Genomic DNA, 19,756 nt, shown 5'->3' on the forward strand with positions numbered 1-19,756 from the left:
TGGGAGACCTTTTGGAGTCTCAAATACCTTGGAATGATTGTCCAGGACTTTTTGGAGATCTGGAGAAATAGATGATTCCAATGTGGAAACATCTAGCGAACATAATTGTGCAATTACACCTCTTTGCTCTTTTTTTAGAAGCTTTGTCATGCCATTAGAGCTGATTATCTTTCCTGGTTTCCCTGCAATACCCCTTAATTCAACTTCCTTTCCTTCCGTAGAAAATTTGATGAAAAGTTCTTGAAAATTAAAAGCTATTGTACCCAAGGATTGTAGCCATTGGACTCCTAGTACAACATCAGCACCTCCCATTGGAATGGAAAGCATTGGGCTAGTCAATACATATTCTCCCATGGATAGCTTGATATTATGGCACTTTCCAGAGCAATTTATTGTTCCTCCATTTGCAATCATCACTTGACACTCTGGTGCTGGATATAGGAAGCAATTCAATTCTTTTGCTACCCTACAATGAATAAAATTGTGGGTGCTTCCTGAATCAATCAACACTATTACCTTTTTCTTCTTGATTTGTCCTTCTATCTTGATGGTTTGAGGAGTGGTAATTCCCGCCAATGCATTACAAGATATGGTCGGATTTATTTGTTCTTCATCTAGGCTTTGTTCCTGGAGTATATCTTCTTCTTTTGACCTTTCTTGCTCCTTTTCTTCTTCCTCTTCACAATCTATGTAGAATAATTTCTTCTCAGCACACTTATGACCTTTAGTGTATTTGCTATCACAACTGTAACAAAGCCCTTTTGCTCTTTTTTCTTCCAATTGTTGTGGTGTCAACCTTATAGGTTGTGGAAGACTAGGGGCAACAACACTTCCGTCTTTATAGTTGTGAGTGGTATGCTTCCTGGTTGCCATAATTTTGCTTTCCATTTTTCTTGCTAACCTGAATGCCTTCTCTAATGAATCAGGTTCCCAAAGGCGAACATCATGTTGGATATTATCCTTTAAAGACCCTATGAACACATCAATCCTATGCTCCTCTGGAATATCTTTTACCCTTATGTTCAATTTTTGGAACTCCTCAATGTGCTCCATTACTGAACCCTTTTGTTTGAGACTTATCAATTGGCTAAAAAAAGTGTTGCTTTTTGTATCTTCATAATGTGCTATCAATTCTTCCGTAAAAATTGCCCAAGTGATAAATTGTTTACGAGAGCAAAGCCATTGATACCATACAAACTGATTTGGTTCCAAATATACAGTTGCCATACGTACCTTTTGTGCGTTTTGCACATTATTGAGATCGAAGAATTGCTCCATCTGTAATATCCATGTGGCGGGATCCTTGCCATCAAACTTCCTCATATCGATTTTTGGAATATGGTGATTCTTCGATCCAACATTAGCGTCTATGGAATCATGATTAACATTTCTTTTGTTCTCATCATGAGTTTCCTTTACTACCTTTTCACCATTAGTGACCCTTTCTTGTAGCAACTTCTTCAATTCTTCCATGTCTGTCTTCAAATCTATCTTCAAATCATCCATCTTAGCTTCCATGCCCTTTATCTTAGATTCCACGCCATTTACCTTAGATTCCACGCCACTTATCTTAGCTTTTGTTAGCTTTTGTGAGCGTGACATTTGTTGCACTTGTTCTTGTAATTTTGATATATCATGTAGCATTTCTTCCTCTTCTTCATGAGTCATGCTAGAGCTTTCAGGTTCCTTACTAGGTGTTTGCATTTTCTTTCCTCGGGGCATCAGTTACCGATAATAATGCTTTACTATGCCCTTTGAATTCCGCTAAACCAAGCTTACACAAAAATTTAAAAAAAAACTACACACCTTTTTTCACTTTATAGAAGCCTGATATTGAATCTGATGTATCTCTATAATTTCGGATCATCCAATTCTAAAATTGCTACCTGTAGTAGCCTTCTGTGTCCTCTTTCCAATGCCACAAGTCTGAGCCAAATTGGATTCTCCAAGGAAGAGTTATGTGAAATCTCCCACAGTGACTTGCTTTTAGACTAGTTCAGCAGAGCGAACTTGTACGACGTGCCACGAGTCACTGTTTCAACCTTTGAATCTAAAACACACACACAAGAAACTAAAGTCCGTCCTCTTTCGGTACCTTCTTACGAAATTTCAATCTGATCCCCAGAGAGAAAGTTATGACGATTTTCCCCAGGTCACCTGTTTTGAATGTAATTCAGGAGTTTGCAAAAAGACCAACTTCCTCAGATCATATCTCCGCAAATATCGTGCTAAATGCTCTGAAATTCGGACCCAAGGTTCAGCGTAATTTCTTCTCAAATGGGTTTTTTTTGCGACTTCTGAAACGTCACAGAAAAAAAGTTATAGTGAAAATTCCACGATGACCTGTTTGGAGCAGCGAAACCCTAGAATCCAAAGCTCCGATACCAAATGTTATGAAACCAGCTCAAGAAAAGATAGAAAAGATAGATCAACGCCTTAGAATTCAACCTCTTCGAGGGGGAAACCTCCTTTACATTACATAAATGAACAATTCTTGGATGATACAAATGACAAAACCTCCTTTCTATATATAGGAGTCTAAGGAGTCACAATATAATCCAGCCAACCTAACAATAATAATATAAAGCCACAAAAATAACAATAGAGGGATTCTATGGGGCACAGAAATAACAATATGGGGGTAATAGGGGTACAAAAATATAAATAAGGGGTATAACTACAATAGTAATGGGGTAATCACTAGTATTATAGGGACCCAACACCATATCATCTCCAAAGATGGCATCAGAATTGATCCTGCTAGAGTAGAAGCTATTCTGCAAATACCCCACCCTAGAAATGTCAAAGAACTTCAAGCTTTCTTAGGGAAGATTAACTTTTTGAGAAGATTCATACCTAATTTGGCTGAATTGATTAGATTGCTGACCAACATGTTAAAAAAGGATTCAAAGGTTAAATGGACAGAACAAGCCAAACAAGCATTTGAACAAATTATAATGGCTTTGACCAGAACCCCAGTCCTTACAAGTCTAAAATTCGATAGAGACTTCATAATTTTCTCATTTGCATTAGAACACACCATAGCAGCTGTTTTACTGCAAAAATATGATCAAGGATGTGAAAAACCCATAGCCTTTTTCAGTAAAGCACCTAGAGATGCACCTCTGAAATACAAAATCATGGAAAAACAGGCTTATGAACTTGTGAAAGCCATTCAAGACTTCAGAGTCTACATATTGTACTCACATGTAATAGCTTATGTGCCAAATGCTGTTGTCAAAGACATCCTGACTCAGGATGGAATTGAAGGAAAACGAGGTAATGGATTGCTAAAATATTGGAGTATGACATTGAAATCAAACCTACAAAGCTGATAAAAGGACAGGGACTAGCTAAACTCATGAATGAAACAAACTTTCAAGCCTTGGATATTAATGAACTGGATAATGAACAGGAGATGTCGACTCCACAAATCAACCAGGCTTTCTTAGAATCACCTTCGTATGCTGATATAATTCATGTATTATTAAACCTGCAGGCTCCTACAGGGTTATCCAGAACAAAGAAAAGATTTTTAAAGATGAAAGCTTCAAAATTCTGTATTTTAGATAATGCTCTTTTTTGGAAAAATTATGAATGTATTTTATTGAATTGTTTAATAAAACACGAAGCTGACAAAGTTCTCAAAGACTTTCATGCAGGGGACTGCGGTGGACACATGTACTGGAAATCAACTGGAGATAAAATCCTCAGGGCTGGATTTTATTGGCCAACCTTGTTTGCTGATGTAAAGAAGTTTGTCACTGCTTGCCAAAAATGCCAAATTTTTGAAGGCAAGAGAAAACTGCTACCCTTACCATTGAGACCAATTTCCACTGAAAAACCCTTTCAACAATGGGGTTTGGACTTCATTAGAGAAATACACCCTTCCTCATCCGGCCAACATAAATGGATTCTTACTGCCACAGACTATTTCACCAAATGGATAGAAGCCATTCCTTCTAGACAAGCCAATGATACAGTGATTATAGGATTCTTAGAGACCAACATCTTGTCTAGGTTTGGCTGTCCTGAAAATATCATAACCGACAATGCTGCTGCCTTCAAGTCCAAGAAACTGATAAATTTCTGCAGCAAATACCATATCACTTTAGGCCATTCCATAGCCTATTACCCTCAAGGTAATGGTCTAGCTGAGTCTTCCAATAAAAGCCTGATTAACATTATCAAGAAACTGCTGGAAGGAAACAAGAAAAACTGGCACAAGAAACTTACAAATGCACTATGGGCAGACAGACTTACTACAAAGAGATCTATTGGAACTAGCCCTTATGAGTTAGTTTATGGTATGGAGGTTGTGTTTCCTTCATCTTTAGGAGTTCCTGTGATGAAATTACTGCAAGAAGCTCAGGTGGAACCCAATGACATTCAAAGGAGAATAAATCAGACCATCCATTTGCAGCAGATCAGAGAAGAAGTGCACCAAAGATCTCAAGTGTTACAAGAAAAACTCAAGAAAATATTTGATAAGAGGACCAAAGCACAAGATTTATACATAGGAGACAAAGTTCTAAAGTGGGATGCCAGGAGAGAAGACAAAGGAAAACATGGGAAGTTTGACTTCTTGTGGAAAGGACCATTTATCATCCATGCATTACAAGGCAACAATACTTACTTTCTGAAGAGCCTGGACGGTACAGAAACGGAAGATGGACCAGTCAATGGTCGAATGCTGAAACACTACTTTGATCCAATTTTTGATATATTCTGACTCTAACATGTACATAAGAAAATTCAGGATCAACAGCTTGAAAGAAGGGATCAGCTTGTTCATTTCAGCAATGAGAATGAGGAGGGAAGTGCAGAAAATTTTGAAAGCAGTGAAGTAACTTTATCATTTTTGTTTTGCCTCATTTCAGTTTATCAGAGATTGCAGAAGAAGATTTGGAAGCAGGAAACATAAGATCAAATAATCCAAGTAGACTATCCAGAACAGATGTACAGTTGTTTGAATCAGCTCAAGAAAAGTGTATATATTTTACATAATCCTTTTTGTACAGTTTCTAGATCCAGCAAAGGGAATTTCAAAGCAAAAGCAGAGTTACACAGAAGGCCATCTGACCTACTGTTCTTGACTTTCCACCAGGGAAAGCCATCCCCAAGTGGAGCCAGTGTTGTACTCCTATAGGAATAGGTGTCATATTTCATGATTGACTGGTTGAGATCTGTAATATGTTCGTCCTTTCCTTGCTGTAAAGTTTTCCATATTATCAAAAAATTAAAAAATTAAAAAATGTAAAGAGGGTATACCCTAAAAGAAAAATAAAAGGGTAAAAAGAATAAAATGGTCAAAAGAAAAAATGAACCCCAAACAAAAAAGACCAGGAAAGTGTGCAAGTCCAAATGCCACTACTATTTCGTTTTCTGCAAATAAGCATTGTGTGCAGCTTGTTAACTTTTGCCACAATTGATGAATGGCCAAACAGCTTAATCTTGGCCAGTTCATGTTTGAATTTCTTGTTTTAGAGATAGAGAATAAAATCTGTCCAAACTGTTTAATATTGGCATATAAGTAGATAGGTAGAGAAGCAAAGGAGCTCAACAGTTTAATCTGAGCCCTTGGAAGTAATAAGTGCAGACTTAGGTAGGCTCACCATGAAAAGAAAAGAAAATTTTATGAGGGTTTGCAAGTCTAAATGCACCCAAGAAAGAAGAAAAAATGTTAGGCCAAGGTAGGCAGGGTAGGTAGACTGGTGTTGCAGAAACATACTTGTGATTGATTTTGTCTCTGAAAAATGTGTTAATCTTATCCCTATCACAAGTGCAAAGCAGATATTTTGATGCAGCTCAAGCAAGGCATGACTAACTCCCCCCATATTTTTCCCTAAATCATTCACTAACTACCCCAAAGATATTAAGATCTGCTTAATATCACTCATCTCATTTCATAAACCCCTTTTTCACTTGAGAAGCCTAAGTTTTCTGACATTATGGCTTAGCGCTTTCCATTTCATAAATCCATATTAACTTTTTAATTTTTATTATATATATTCCCGCCCCATCACCCTTTCCCGTATTATATTTATATTGTAAAAACCCCAAATAATACATATTCCCGCCCCCGGTTAATTATAACCATATAAACATCATTTAAAAGGGATTAGCAAGTTTCTTTGGAACCCGTTAATAACCTTCCACCGCTCCATTAGGGATTAATTAACCTCTGGTTAATTAATAACCAAATCACCCCGCTAACCAATAAAACAAGCCCTGATGCATTAAAATAAGGTTTTATTATGATCGGGCCTATTCCTTATAGTCTCGCCATCTCCGCTGAGCACCCACCGTCAGAGCTCCCCTCCACCATCCGACGGCCGATAAACAATATCGCACCACCCTTTTGTCCGATGTTTAAGTCCTGGGGACAAGCGGTTTTGGCGCCCAAGCCACTGCCACGCGTCACACTCCCGCGGTGCTCGCTCCCTCCCCGCCCGAAACTGCCCAAGCCCAAAAGTGGTGTGGGAAAAACCATTTACCACCCCCTGCTGACGTCACCCTGCCACATCACCCACCAAGTCACCTGCCACGTCGTCTGTCCCATACTCCCGCTAACGTCATGCTTACGTCATCCGTCCTTTGAATTGAAATCTCCCGCCAAACTTCATTTTTGTCGCATAAAGGGAAAAAGGGTAATTTTTGCTATGTTTTTGTTTGCGAACAGCGCTCCGGGTATGATATCTCCCGAGGTCGCGTTTCCAGTGTTTCAACCGCCTCCCGACCACAAAGGCTCCATCAATGAGCTCGCGGCCTCAGCCAAGCTTCCAGTTACAATTTCCTTCCTTCAAAACACAGTTAAAAGCAAACCGAGGGGCTTCCAAGCTCACAGAAGAAAGAAACAGAGATATACAGGGATATTTTGTTACCCTAACTAGCTGACCTCCAGAAACGTAAGAGGCCAAAGGAAAAGCGATGAACAGGGGTCATCTCAGCATTAAAGAGCGTCAAAACAAATTAAAGAGTATCAGAGGAGCATTAAAGAGTATCAAAGCCGACAAATTGAAGCAGATCAGAATTTAAAAGCACAGTTAAGACAAACAGTCAGCGCAGAGCTACTGCAGGACAACTGCAGGCCGAACCCTAAAGGCCTGCCTCCAGCACAACATCAGTTATCTTTCTTGAGCCACTTCTATGTTACTTGTAAATTACTTTAGGTTAAAAATCTAGATATTATTTCACAACTTTTATGAGATATTTGTTGTACATATTTTATTGTATAAATCCCCCCTTCATTAGAATTTTGGAGAGGTTGGGTGTGTGTAGATTTCTTAGACTTTGCTATAACCCAAAAAGTTTGGAATAAAAAGCTGTTGGAAACATCTGTTGTCTTGCTCACTGGATGAAGAATTGAAGCAGAGGACTTGACACAGAATTCTTGAATCAACCTCCGTCAATAAGTCCTCTATATCTTGTGTTTTATAGTTTTCTGGTTTACTATATCATCTGTGTTTCATGATCTGAATGGTAAAGAAAAAGGATAATTCAGAATTGGTTAACTGCACTCTGTTTTCAGTCTTTATTATTCTCTGTGTTTTCTTCAGAATTAGCATAAACAGTGAATTCTTAATTGCTCATGTTTCCTGATTCTTTCACATTGAGTATTTGCTAAGGAATTCTTAACTGCTCCTTATCAATAATCATCCATTTTCCCTCTTTCAATATGTTGAAGGATTCTTAACTGCCCTTCACCCATTTGAGCCCATTCCATCTGCTTCAAATCTTTTGATTGTTCCCTGTTTGGCTACCTTGCTCTGTGATACCATCCTCTGTTAGAAACCAAATCCATCAAGCCTATCTTCTTTGACTCCATCATGCCCAATGGACTGAACTGTTCTGTTTTACCTCACTATTCTATTGAATCACACCACCCAAACTCAAAACAAAACCCTTGTACTTCATAACTAGCCTAATACCTTTTAAAAACAAAGCTAAATCATAAAGAGAGAGCCCTCTCTGGATACAGATTGGCTAGAATCTGTATCTAAAAGATTGGTCTGTGGTTACCTCGGTCGTATTCCCTTTCTTACAACTTTTGGGAACAACCTAAGTGCTAACACTTCCCATGGTGGGAAGAAGTTTGACAAATTGAAAGTGCGATGCTTTCATTGTCATGAAGTGGGCCATTATGCTACGAATTGTCCACAGAAGAAATCCAAGAAGGGATCCTCGAAGGGATCTAATGGTGAGGCAATGGCTTCACAGTTTGAGTTGGATTTCTCTCTTATCGTATGCATGGTTTCATCCATGGTGTGATGTGGTTGGTTTCTTGACAACGGAGCTTCATTCCACATGACCGGTGATAAGAGTTTGTTCAATACCTTGGAGGAGAAAGATCTCTAGATACTCATAGCGATGGGTAATGATGAAAAGTATAGTGTCTCAGGAGTAGGCACAATTGTTTTTTAGAGGGAGCATGGAGCTCACATTACCTTGACTGATGCGAAGTATGTGCCAGGACTGAAGAAAAACTTGGTATCGATCACAATGCTAAAAGACAAAGGCTATGATGTAGTCTTCAGTAAGGGAAAGGTTTTCCTTAGACACATCACCACGAGACAGGTGAAGCAGATCGGTTCACGAGTCAAGAACCTGTATGCTCTTGAGGTTCAAGATGCATGCAAATCCTTGAGGAGCAAGGCAACTATTGGAGACTTGGTGGTTGAGAGGGAGAGTACATTACCTCTCAACATGCAGCACCAGAAAAAGTCTCAGACAATTGTGGACGAGCCACAATTGGGGAAGCAGCTTCAGGAGGTTGTGGAGCAGCCACAACTGGAGAAGCCGAGAGGAGACCAAATGGAGGCATCCACTCATGTAGAGACCTCCATTAGGGGGAAATTTCGAGCCAAGTGGGCAGAGGGAGCACATGCACCCATACCTCTAGGTCGAAGGTGGGACAATGTGGAGTGACGGTCCCAAGAAGGCTCGAATAGGGGCAGGATCATTAAGGTACCCAACCTCTTTGATTAGACCTTACTACGGGAGCCCCGACGAGGAGTAGCAGGACTGGCTGAGTGGGTAGAGATGGATGTGGATGGAGTAGCAGAGAGAGCTACAGTGCAGGAGTCCCAGGACATCGCGGAGCTAGCAGGCTGCAGCAATGCAAGAGGCACAGGAGTGTTGCACCAGTGTAGGATGGAACAGAGAGGTGTGAAATGGTGTGAGATGCAGGGAGTTGTTGCAGTAGCGTAGAGGTCAAAGAGGGAGCACTTGTCAGCGGCAGAGGGAGCTTCAGCATCAGAGGGTGTTTCTAGCCTAACAGGGAGGTTAGTTGGGAGATTAATTACTTACTCCTTAGTAACTGAGTTGGAGTGCAGTAGTGGGAAGCACGATGCAACATGATGAGAGGAGGTGCAGTGCGGATGCAGTGCTAGGAGACAGGACCAGCAGCAGCACGGATGCAACAGGAGGAATCAGTGTGATTCATGCAGTCAGAGATCAACGTGACAGAGGCTAGAGCAGTCAGATACTGAAGGGCACAGAGGTGTAGAGTTTTCAGTTGACAGAGGCAATAACAGTTAGAGACTTTGATGACAGAGGCATCATTCTGATTCAGGTTGGATATTTTTTGTTTCTAGAGTTGCTAGAGCAATAACACTTGGAAGAAGTGTTGCATGCAGAACATTCCAAAGCTTTAGGATCGGGTTCGAGTTGAATGCCTTTCTTGTTGAGAGGGAGTGTTGAAAATGGCAACAAGAAATGCTAAAAATAGAAGTGATAAAAATAGAACTGCTATAAATAACAGTTCGGGTACCAGTGTTGGACATAGCAACAAGGAATGAAAAATGAAAGTGCTAAAAATAGCATTGCTATAAATAGTATTTCGGGATAGATTCCAATATTAGTTAGTCCCTAAACTAAAACTGAGAAGTAAAATTCGAATTTGATCTTAGCAACTATTTGTAAAATAATTAATTAATTTATCTTGAGTTAATTAGTTGTAGAAAATCAAACATGAAGTCTATGTGGGCACATGCAACAGTTTCTCCATTAATTGAGGAATTTATCAATCAGTTAAAGAGATAAGGATGAGTTGTAATATTGAGTTGTAATTAGTTAGCTCAGTTAATTGAGTTAAGTCCAGTTAGATTAGTTCCAACAGTTTGTGGAATTAATTGTGAGTTCAGTTAGTTAATGCATGCATGCATGTAACTGCTACACTTCAGATAACTGAATATTCTCTCATAAATAACTCATGCATGTCAGTTCAGTCAGAGACCCAATTGAGATCAGAGGAAGGGACAATGTACTATCAGTTGGAGGAATTTTCCTATATAGGAAACTCATCCATGCAGAAGGAATTATCTCCTTCAGGATTGCACAGTTATTTCTGAGTTTGGTGAGTTGTGTGAAAGGTGAATTCACACAGGTGGTAGTATTGGACCCCAGGAGAAACTGCGCAAGGAAATAGGAGGCTTGAAGGGCAGAGGAGAAGGTTTGTGAGAAGCCTTTGACTGTCTATAAGCAGCAGTTGGATTGTACTGAGAGCAGGATATCTTGTGAGCTGATGCTTTGTGTAATCTGAACATATTTCCACTTGTATGATAATACAGATAGAGAGTTTTTTAGCTGAGGCTTTCCCCAGGTTATTCTTCTATGTTCATGTGTGATTGAATTCTCTTTCTCAGTTATATGTGTTCTATTTGATCTTGCTCACATTCGATTAAGCTTCCGCAAAGTTTGTTGTAGAAGTAGATCTTGTATTTTGCTTTAGTATATTGCATAATCTGTTGATCTACAGTGGGAATTTCTACATGGTATCAGAGCAAAGGTGATCAAAGCGAAGAACAATATACAGTAAGGGAGAAGTTCGAAGTTTGAGGTTCTTGAATATAGAAATCGAGTTCTTATCACATCTCAATTTCACCAATGGCGTTCAATGGTTTAAGACTCGAGTATGCCCTTGATGGCAGCTCGAATTATATAGCCTGGAAGGATCGCATGGAAGCAGTGTTAGAGGATAATGGTCTAAAGGACTTCATTGATCAAGAAGTCCAAAAGCTGGCAGTGGCCAATGCTACAGAGTTGGTGGAATGGAAGAAATTTGTGGCTAGAGCAAGGATAATCCTTCTGGAGGGAGTTCGAGACCACATAATCTCGAGTCTCCATGGGAAGCAGACACCATTTTCAATGTGGAAAACATTGAAAGATCTATATTAGAACAACAACAATCAGAGGAAGCTGGCGCTAAAAGTCAAGCTTCAGAAAATCAAGTGTAAAAATGGTGACACGATCTCTACATATCTGAACAAGCTCACCACCTGCAGGGATGAGCTTGGAAGTGTAGGGATCACGATAATCGATGGTGACATAGTGAGTCTTGCGCTCCTCGGTCTTCCTAAGAGCTGGCATAGCTACCAAGACTCAGTAAATGGAAGAGAAAAATTGCCAGATTGGGAACGAATTTGGTCGGATCTGATGCAGGAGGAGATAAGAAGAAGCACTAGAGATGGATCCTCATCAAAGCAAGATGATGAGAAAATCTAGCCTTAGCGAGTAAGGCAAGGAAGGGGAAAGAGAAGGCATCCCATTCCAAATCCAGTTCTTCCCATGGTGGGAAGAAGTTTGACAAATCGAAAGTGCGATGCTTTCATTGTCATGAAGTGGGCCATTATGCTACGAATTGTCCACAGAAGAAATCCAAGAAGGGATCCTCAAAGGGATTTGATGGTGAGGCAATGGCTTCACAGTTTGAGTTGGATTTCTCTCTTATCGCATGCATGGTTTCATCCATGGTGGGATGTGGTTGGTTTCTTGACAGTGGAGCTTCATTCCACATGACCAGTGATAAGAGTTTGTTTAGTACCTTGGAGGAGAAAGATCTCCAGATACTCATAGCGATAGGTAATGATGAAAAGTATAGTGTTTCAGGAGTAGGCACAGTTGTTTTTCAGAGGGAGCATGGAGCTCGCATTACCTTGACTGATGCAAAGTATGTGCCAGGACTGAAGAAAAACTTGGTATCGATCAAAATGCTAGAAGACAAAGGCTATGATGTAGTCTTCAGTAAGGGAAAGGTTTTCCTTAGACACGTCACCACGAGACAGGTGAAGTAGATTGGTTCACGAGTTAAGAACCTGTATGCTCTTGAGGTTCAAGATGCATGCAAATCCTTAAGGAGCAAGGCAACTGTTGGAGACTTGGTGGTTGAGAGGGAGAGTACATTACCTCTCAACATGCAGCGCCAGAAAAAGTCTCAGACAATTGTGGAGGAGCCACAATTGGTGAAGCAGCTTCAGGAGGTTGTGGAGCAGCCACAACCGGAGAAGCCGAGAGAAGACCACGTGGAGGCATCCACTCATGCAGAGACCTCCAGTAGGGGGGAATTTCGAGCCAAGTGGGCAGAGGGAGCACATGCATCCATACCTCCAGGTCGGAGGTGGGACGATGTGGAGTGACGGTCCCAAGAAGGCTGGAATAGGGGCAGGATCATTAAAGTACCCAACCTCTTTGATTAGACCTTGCTACGGGAGCCTCGACAAGGAGTAGCAAGACTGGCTGAGTGGGTAGAGACGAATGCAGATGGAACGGCAGAGAGAGCTACAGTGCAGGAGTCCCAAGACAGCGCAGAGCTAGTAGGCTGTAGCAATGCGAGAGGCACAAGAGTGTTGCACCAGTTCATGATGGCACAGAGAGGTGTGCAATGGTGCGAGATGTAGGGAGTTGTTGCAGCAGTGCAGAGGTCAAAGAGGGAGCACTTGTCAGCAGTAGAGGGAGCTTCAGCATCAAAGGGTGTTTCTAGCCCAACAGGGAGGTTAGTTGGGAGATTAGTTACTTACTCCTTAGTAACTGAGTTGGAGTGCAGCAGTGGGCAGCACGATGCAACATGATGAGAGGAGGTATAGTGCGGATGCAGTGCTGGGAGACAGGACCAGCAGCAAGAGGAATCAGAGTGATTGATGTAGTCAGAGATCAAAGTGACAGAGGCTAGAGCAGTCAGATACTAAAGGGCACAAAGGTGCAGAGTTTTCAGTCGACAGAGGCAATAGCAGTTAGAGACTTTGATGACAGAGGCATCATTCTGATTTAGGTTGGATATTTTTTTGTTTCTAGAGTTGTTGGAGCAATAACACTTAGAAGGAGTGTTGCATGCAGAACATTCCAAAGGTTCAGGATCGGGTTCAAGTTGAATGCCTTTCTTGTTGAGAGGGAGTGTTGAAAATGGCAACAAGAAATGATAAAAATAGAAATGTTAAAAATACAACTGCTATAAATAGCAGTTCAGGTACTAGTGTTGGACATAGCAACAAGGAATGAAAAATTGAAGTGCTAAAAATAGCATTGCTATAAATAGTATTTCGAGATAGATTCCAATTTTAGTTAGTCCCTGAACTAAAATTGAGAAGTAAAATTCGAATTTGATTTTAGAAGCTATTTGTAAAATAATTAATTAATTCATCTTGAGTTAATTAGTTGTAGAAAATCAAACATGAAATCTATGTGGGGACATGCAACAGTTTCTCCATTGATTGAGGAATTTATCCATCAGTTAAAGAGATAATGACGAGTTGTAATATTGAGTTGTAATTAGTTAGCTCAGTTAACTGAGTTAAGTCCAGTTAGATTAGTTCCAAAAGTTTGTGGAATTAATTGTAGTTCAGTTAGTTAATGCATGCATGCATGTAACTGTTGCACTTCAAATAACTGAATATTCTCTCATAAATAACTCATGCATGTCAGTTCAGTCAGAGACCCAGTTGAGATCAGAGGAAGGGACATTGTACTATCAATTGGAGGAATTTTCCTATATAGGAAACTCATCCATGCAGAAGGAATTATCTCCTTCAGGATTGCACAGTTATTTATGAGTTTGGTGAGTTGTGTGAGAGGTGAATTCACACAAGTGGCAACATTGGACCCTGGGAGAAACTGCGCAAGGAAATAGGAGGCTTGGAGGGCAGAGGAGAAGGTTTGTGAGAAGCCTTTGACTGTCTATGAGTAACAGTTGGATTGTACTGAGAGCAGGATAGCTTGTGATTTGATGCTTTGTGTAATCTGAACATATTTCCACTTGTATGATAATACAGATAGCGAGGTTTTTAGCTGAGACTTTCCCCGGGTTATTCTTCTGTGTTCATGTGTGATTGAATTCTCTTTCTCAGTTATATGTGTTCTATTTGATCTTTCTCATATTTGATTAAGCTTCCGCAAAGTTTGTTGTAGAAGTAGATCTTGTATTTTGCTTTAGTATATTGCATAATCTATTGATCTACAGTGGGAATTTCTACAAGAATACTTTCAAGTCCAAGGAGGGTCTTTTCAAGTGGTTAGTCATGCTCTTTACTTCGAAGAATGTCCCAACAACTTTCATGAGGCTGATGGATAACATCTTGTGGCATTTCACAAACTCATTTGTGGTTGTATATCTCGATGATAACCTTATATTTAACAAGAGTTGGGAAGAGAACTTACAACACATTTGGCAGGTCTTGCATAGTCTGCAGCAGCACAAGCTATGTGCTAACGTGGAAAAATGATCCTTTGGCATGGACAAGGTCTAATATCTAGGTTAAATTATTAATGAGAAAGGTGTGTGTGTGGATCTAGCTATGATCGACATCATTCAAGATTGGTCAGCCTTGATGAGTCTCAAATAGCTTCACAACTTCTTGAGCCATACTAATTTCTTCAAAAGGTTCGTGTTGGTGTTCTCTTATATTACTTGGATCTTAAGTCAAGTTACCAAGGGTGGAGAAAAAGTGAAGGTTTTTTTGTCTAAGTCCCAACCGAAGGCAATCATTGAATTAAAGCACCACCTTTTCTTTGCACCAGTCCTCACCTTACTATACCTATAACAACCATTTTAGATTGAGACAAATGCACCCAACTATGCTATTAGTGTAGTCTTGACTCAGCAAGGGCATTTGATGGTCTATCACAACGAGATACTCTTTGATACTATTCAAAGATACCCCACCTATGATAAGGAGATGTATTCCATCATGCGAGTCTATCGGAAATGGAAAAATTACATTATGGGGAAGGATATGATCATCCACACAGATCACCGACATCTCAAATTTATGCAAACACAAGGGAAGTTACAAAACAATTGCCATTAGATATGGTCCACATATCTACAACAATTCCATTTAAATATTAAATATAAGAAAGGTAACACCAATCATATTGTAGATTGCCTTAGTTGGCCCCCGATTATGGAACTAACCACTTTTCTCAACTCTTGTGGGCATGATACCTCTTGATGGCAGCAACTATGCAAAAATGATCCAGAGTTCGCCACCACATACCAGATGATGATGGAAGGCAATCAAGTTCCAGAATTCCACCTCCTGGATGCACTATTATGCTACCTGGGACACATAAGTGTTCCTTCAAGTGAGTGTGCCAAGCTAATCTAGGAGGCACATTACATTTGGGTAGCAGGGTACTTGGTTTTGGAGAATACAATGGCAATATTGCATAAGTATTTTTATTGTCTAAAACTCTGACATGATGTTTGTAAATATATCAGGTTCTACACTACTCCTAGACAACCTTGGGAATCCATATCCATGAACTATATATTTGGAATTCCTTCTACCAAGCATGGTAATGACTATGTGTTTGTGGTCGTTGATAAATTTTCTAAGATGGCCATTATGGCTTCCTACAAGAAGAGTATCACAATAGAAGTCACTATGAAGATCTTCTTCAAACGAGTGTGGGTACATTTTTGGATTTCGCAGACCATTATATTAGATCAAAATAGCATATTCCTAAGTGCATCCGGTCGATCTTCTAGTCATTGTTGGAGACCAAACTCACCAAGTTGATTGCCTTCCACCCCCAGATTGATGACAAGAAAGTGGTTGTGAACATGATGATTATGCACAAATTGCGGATGTACAACTCCAATCATCCATGAACATGGGATGAGAGTCTCCCCTATGTACAACATACCTATATTACAGCTCTCCATTGTGAAATTGGCCATGGTCCCTTTCAGGTGGTCCTTGGATATCAACCATTATGTCCTATTAATTTCGCACTGCCCCTTCCAACTCCCTAGGAAGAATTCACACATGCTTAATTAAAAGATGACAAATCCACCAAGTTTAATTGAATGAATTTAGTAAACCCACTTATAGGTTCATGAAATCCTATAAATGTCCAATACTAAGTACAAACAACGTCATTATCAACACCACATTGTAATAGCCCCAAGTCAAAAGTTCATGTAATAAAGTTAATAAAGGAAAAAATAAGACCAAGGTCATGGGATACGTATTCCAAGATGAATGTTGGCAAAAACATCCTAGTGGGTGTTCATTTGGTTTATTATGGATAAGGAAATTGGCAAAGGAAAAGGAAAAGGCTTTGAAAAGGCAAAGAGGCATTAATTGGTATTTTATTTATGAAAATAATGGAAAATAGGATAAAAGGGAGATGAAAGGTCACAGGGTGTATGTGAGGAGGAAATTGAAGGAAAAATAGAGGAAATTGATGATAATAGAGGCCTCAATGATAAAAAGGCTTCTAAGGATTATTTCACATCTTTTGTCAGTTCAGTTTTGGATCTCTCTCTCTCTCTCATACTCTTACACACTTAGAGCATTATTGGAGCACTCTAGCATTGGAGAATGGAAGGCAAAAGAAGGACAAGAAAGAAAATAAAAGAAATGATCAAGCAATTAAGAGTTTGATAAAGCGACTACAACGGGATTACTTGCAGGTATCGAGTTGCAAGTATGATTTCCTTGCTAGTTTTGGTATGCATGGTACATGCGTGTGTGTATTTGGTTCTCTTGCTATCATTGGCATGGGTTTTTCTAGTTGTCGCAGTGGCTTCAACTTTTCCTTGCCATTTCCATATAGCCATGGTGTGATGGGGTTCTTTCATTTGGTTTAGCTTTGGATTGTCGGATGGTTTTGGAATCGGGTGAGGTGGTCTCAGGAAAATTCCCGAGGGCCTAGGAATCCCTTGACCAGTAATGGTGGGATTGCGGTAAATCTCACGGGTGGAGATGGAAAAATTCCTCAAGGTATTGGTGAATAAATCTAGGTGCGTCCAAGCTTATTTATGGCCTAACGATCCCTTGACCGGTTTTGGCAGGATTGCTGTAAATTTGAAGATGGAAAGAAAGAAACAACAAAAGGAAAGCTTGGCACTGCCACATCATCACACAATCCATGTCATCATTGTCATGTCATGTCCAATCATGAGTCATCATATGCCACATCATTATTATGGATTATGTAATTATCTATTCAAAATGTATTGTAAATGGAAATCCAAAGGACACATTTAGAATATGAAGAGTCATGTAAATTTTGAAAAGTCATAGGAAGTCAAATAGTCGTGAGCGTAGTCAAAGAGTCACAAGGAAGGTGAAGCATCACCTCATTAGTTATATAGACACCCTCATTGTCTGAGCAAAGGACTTTTCACCTTGGTTCCTCTCGCAAGGCATTAGAGAGATCAACTAGTTCTTTTGAGGAGCAAGAAGTGGCTCCAATGCTCCACTATTGGAGCTAGTGGTGTTCATTGTATACATGTGTCTTGGAATTTTTACTTAATATCAAAAGCGTTATGGAAAACACACTCTTCATGCATGGATTATGAATATTTGTAAAACTATTCTGTGAATGTTTGTAATTCATGTTTTATTTCATCTATGCTAAAGTAGTTGAATAATTTCGGTTATTTTGGTACTTACATATTGAGAATGTGTTGTAATGGTTATTATCGTTGTTGCATTCTCATGGACTATTCTGCCAGATATTAGACATATCTTTCTTGATGTATTGGTTGCAATGATGGTCACGTCTTTGTGGACTATTCCACTAGATTTTGAACGAATTCTTTTTGTTTGTGTGTCTCTACTAGGGTGGTACTATTACCTCTCTCTTTGAGGTTCACTTCACTTCCCCCTCCGCAATAAAAGAACTTTGACACACATACGATTAAACACTCACCAGGAACATCTCCTTTCTTTTCGAAGGCATAGTTGCACCCCTCTCTCTTGTTTATAGTTAGAGCCAAGGCAAATCTGTAAGAATACATGGAAATTGGGCCAATACTCTGGATGGAGCTCCTATTCCAAACGGTGTGAGGTCTAATTGGGACTTCACATCGAGGAGACCCCTTGGTTGACATATTTCCAGCATCGTCAACAATGGCGCTAGAAGGAGGGCCAGATGACAAGTTGTGCCCATTGAATCTGTTTTGAACCTCTTATCTAAAATGGTCGATCCTCAAATCTTACTCTTGGGGTGTTTCTCCAATTTATCCATTTTTTAATTTTTCAATCCCTAATGAGCCTCTCTATCATTTGTCTCAGTTAAAGTTTTATGGTGAGGATGGAACATCCATAACCAAGCACATTTATAATTTTCTTAAATTTTGTGAATCTTACGAAATCGATGATGAAGATTTTGCTTGTGTGCTTTTCTTCCTCACCCTTGAAGGTCATGTTAATCGATGGTGCCATACCTTGACACCTGCTTCCATCCATTATTTTCATCATTTCCTCAAGGAGCTTCATCAAGCCTTTGATAGGTATGGTTACCGAGATGTTTGTAAAAGAATCAATCACTTAAGAATGAAGCCTAATGAATCAGTTGAGGATTTTTCTGATCGATTCCTTCACCTTTGTTATGAATTTCCTAAAGAAGATATGGATCAGGATTTCTTGAAACAAGAGTTTGAGTGCTTGGTTCTTATCTATTTTCACAGTGAATCCAGACCACCTGATGTTTCTTTATCCCCAACTCTTGTAAACTAAGAGACACCCCCAATTTTAGAGGAGGAACCTACTATTCCTTTTGTTCCTTGTCCTCCTCCTTTTTTCATTTCTAATGTGGGAGCCTCCTTATGATGATCATAAAGTTGGGAAATATGCACATCAAATCCCTAATCCATCTTCTCATCCTCCTTTCGCTTTTCATGTTACAAATATAATAGAGGAAATCCCAGAATGGCTCATGAAGCCTACGGTGAAAACCAATTTTTCTATTCCTCGAGATGGTATTAACACTCAAAGCTCTAGTCTTGAATCTGATTTAGATTTATTTCATCCTTTATCATCTACATGTCATGAATCTTTGTACCATGATCCACTTGATCAATTTGCTCCATCAACTAGTTTTCTGCACTCTCCTAATTTTCAAGTTGTTGGCCCAAATTGTGATCGGGTTCAAGATAGTCACATTACCTAGGTAAAGGAACAGGAAGGTGAAGATTCCTTCAATATTTCTTCTCTTTTTAAAAATCCTACACATGAAGATGGTGTCTCCTCATTCTTGGTTGATATTGAATCTGTTAATCTTGATAATGAATCAAATAAAAACAGTTTATTTAGATCCATAGTATTGGGGAACAATCATTCTGATGATGATAATTTTGTTGATGAATGTGATGATGAATTCCCAAGTGCACCAGTTGATTTTACGGTTTCCCATGAAAATCTTAATTTGAAATACTTAAATCTGGAATCTATTTAGGTCGAATAAAATTCCCTTATCGAAACTTCCTCTTTGTCCCACTATCCCTTGTGCTCTCCTGTTTACAATGCATCTACATGCGATGAAGATACTCCATGCTCTTCAAGTTCTTCATCATATGAGCTCACTTCTCAATTGACACAAGGTAGTGAGGTTGTCCAAGATGAAAGAGAGAATAATCAGATCATTGAGTATCCTTTCTATCCCTGTATCATCTCTTGTTTTGCATGAAGACAACTCTTCAAATAAGCTTGCTCATGAAATTTATCCATCTCTAGATTTGCGATTAGAA

This window comes from Pinus tabuliformis, chromosome J, assembly GCF_031772625.1.
Source record: "Pinus tabuliformis cultivar Carrire ecotype Pingquan chromosome J, CPIR1, whole genome shotgun sequence".
NCBI classification, from domain to species: domain Eukaryota; kingdom Viridiplantae; phylum Streptophyta; class Pinopsida; order Pinales; family Pinaceae; genus Pinus; species Pinus tabuliformis.